The sequence below is a fragment of the Arachis hypogaea genome, chromosome 8, assembly GCF_003086295.3.
Source record: "Arachis hypogaea cultivar Tifrunner chromosome 8, arahy.Tifrunner.gnm2.J5K5, whole genome shotgun sequence".
Classification (NCBI taxonomy): Eukaryota; Viridiplantae; Streptophyta; class Magnoliopsida; order Fabales; family Fabaceae; genus Arachis; species Arachis hypogaea.
This window is the reverse complement of record NC_092043.1, coordinates 39,243,876-39,246,858: the sequence shown is the minus strand read 5'-3', so window position 1 is coordinate 39,246,858 and position 2,983 is coordinate 39,243,876. Positions and strand designations below refer to the sequence as shown.

Here is a 2,983-nt window from a genome sequence, read left to right as displayed (position 1 = left end):
GCCATGTCTAATTTCTTTAGACTGAAGCTTTAGACTAACATTGCATGATTCCTGGAATTCTCATTAAGAATTTTGATACCTTTATTTTCCACTTAATTTTCGAAAAAAAACAAAAAATATTTCTTTTTTTGAGTCTAGAGTTTCATGTTAAGTTTGGTGTCAATTGCATGTTTCTATTCTTTCTACATTCATGCATGTGTCTTCATTAATCTTCAAGTTGTTCTTGATGGTTTCATTGCTCTGATTTTTAAATTCTCTTGACTTGAGTGTTTTGTGTGTCTCATATGCATTCTCATTTTGTTAGTGTCAGTAGTATACAAACTGCTAAGTTTGGTGTCTTGCATGCATTGTTATTTGATTTTAGTTGCATTTTGATTATTCCTCTTTATTAAAAATCCAAAAATATTTTTAATTTGTGTCTTTTCAAGTCAATAATACAGAGAATTTGAAGATTCAGAACATACTGCAGAGGAATTACACAGAAAAAGCTGGGCGTTCAAAACGCCCAGTGAAGAAGGACAGACTGGCGTTTAAACGCCAGCCAGGGTGCCTGGCTGGGCGTTTAACGCCCAAAAGGGTAGAGTTTTGGGCGTTAAACGCCAGAATGTGCACCATTCTGGGCGTTTAACGCCAGGATGGCACAAGAGGGAAGATTCTGTTTTTAATGCAATTTTTTTCAAGTTTTCAAAGTTTTTCAAAATCAAATCTTTTTCAAATCATATCTTTTCAATCATATGTTTTCAAAATTGATTTCTTTCCATTTTTTTGGATACTTGCTATCAATTAATGATTTGATTCAACATTTCAAGTATGTTGCCTTTTCTGTTGAGAAAGGTTTAATGTTTGAATCATATCTTTTCTTGTTAGCCAAGTTATTAATTTTTAAAATCAAATCTTTTTTAAAAATGTTTTTCAAATCATATCTTCTCAATCACATTTTTTAAAAACCAATCATATCTTCCTAATCACATCTTTTTCAAAAATAGTTTTCAATCAAATCTTTTTAATTTCTTATTTCAAAATCTTTTTCAAAAATCACTTGATTTCTTTTCCACTCTTGGTTTTCGAAAATCAATTAAAGTTTTTCAAAATGTTTTTAAAATCTCTTACTTAAATTTTCGAAAATTCTTCCCCTCTTCTCACATTCTTCTTCTACTTCTTCCTTCTATTTTTCTTTTTCTCTGACACTTCAAGGAATCTCTATACTGTGACATAGAGGATTCCATATTGTCTTGTTCTCTTCTCTTTCATATGAGCAGGAGCAAAGACAAAAGCATTCTTGTTGAGGCTGATCCTGAACCTGAAAGGACCTTGAAGCGAAAGCTAAGAGAAGCTAAGGCACAATTCTCTGTAGAGGACCTAACAGAAATCTTCAAAGAAGAAGAACCCATGGCGGCCGAAAACAACAACAATGCCAACAATGCAAGGAAGGTGCTGGGTGACTTTACTGCACCTACTCCCGATTTCTATGGGAGAAGCACCTCTATCCCTGCCATTGGAGCAAACAACTTTGAGCTTAAGCCTCAATTAGTTTCTCTAATGCAACAGAATTGCAAGTTTTATGGACTTCCATTGGAAGATCCTCATCAGTTTTTAGCTGAATTCTTGCAAATCTGTGACACTGTCAAGACTAATGGGGTTGACCCTGAGGTCTACAGACTTATGCTATTCCCTTTTGCTGTAAGAGACAGAGCTAGGACATGGTTGGATTCTCAACCTAAAGAAAGCCTGAACTCTTGGGAAAAGCTAGTCAATGCCTTCTTGGCAAAATTCTTCCCACCTCAAAAATTGAGTAAGCTTAGAGTGGAAGTCCAAACCTTCAGACAGAAGGAAGGAGAATTCCTCTATGAAGCTTGGGAAAGATACAAACAATTAATCAGAAAGTGTCCCTCTGATATGCTTTCTGAATGGAGCATCATAGGTATTTTCTATGATGGTCTCTCTGAACTGTCCAAGATGTCTTTGGATAGCTCTGCTGGAGGATCTCTTCATCTGAAGATGCCTACAGAAGCTCAAGAGCTGATTGAAATGGTTGCAAATAACCAATTCATGTACACTTCTGAAAGGAATCCTGTGAACACTGGGACTAATAAGAAGAAAGGAGTTTTTGAGATTGACACTCTGAATGCCATATTGGCTCAGAACAAAATATTGACTCAAAAAGTCAATATGATTTCTCAAAGTCTGTCTGGAATGTAAAATGCACCAAGCAGTACTAAGGAGGCTTCATCTGAAGAAGAAGCTTATGATCCTGAGAACCCTTCAATGGAAGAGGTGAATTACATGGGAGAACCCTATGGAAACACCTATAATCCTTCATGGAGAAATCATCCAAATCTCTCATGGAAGGATCAACAGAGACCTCAACAAGGTTTCAACAATAATAATGGTGGAAGAAACAGGTTTAGCAATGGCAAGCCTTTTCCATCATCTTCTCAGCAACAGACAGAGAGTTCTAAGAAGAACACCTCTGACTTAGCAACCATGGTCTCTGATCTAATCAAGACCACTCAAAGTTTCATGACTGAAACAAGGTCCTCCATTAGAAATTTGGAGGCACAAGTGGGACAGCTGAGCAAGAAAATTACTGAACTCCCTCCTAGTACTCTCCCAAGCAATACAGAAGAAAATCCAAAAGGAGAGTGCAAGGCCATCAACATGGCCGAATTAGGAGAGGAGGAAGAGGCAGTGAACGCCACTGAGGAAGACCTCAATGGACGTCCACTGACTTCCAATGAGTTCCCCAATGAGAAACCATGGGAATCTGAGGCTCAAAATGAGACCATAGAGATTCCATTGGACTTACTTCTGCCATTCATGAGCTCTGATGAGTATTCTTCCTCTGAAGAGGATGAGTATGTCACTGAAGAGCAAGTTGCTAAATACCTTGGAGCAATCATGAAGCTAAATGACAAGTTATTTGGAAATGAGACTTGGGAGGATGAACTCCTTTTGCTCACCAAAGAACTGGATGACTTGTCTA

General features: G+C 37.3%; 1 non-coding gene across 1 annotated transcript; it reads right to left on the bottom strand.

Moving 5' to 3' along the window:
• Positions 1 to 1,794: 1,794 nt before the first annotated feature.
• LOC112708567 (small nucleolar RNA R71) lies at positions 1,795 to 1,902 on the bottom strand. Its single transcript, XR_003156421.1, has one exon. It is a non-coding gene; the product is annotated as a small nucleolar RNA R71 (small nucleolar RNA).
• Positions 1,903 to 2,983: the final 1,081 nt, after the last annotated feature.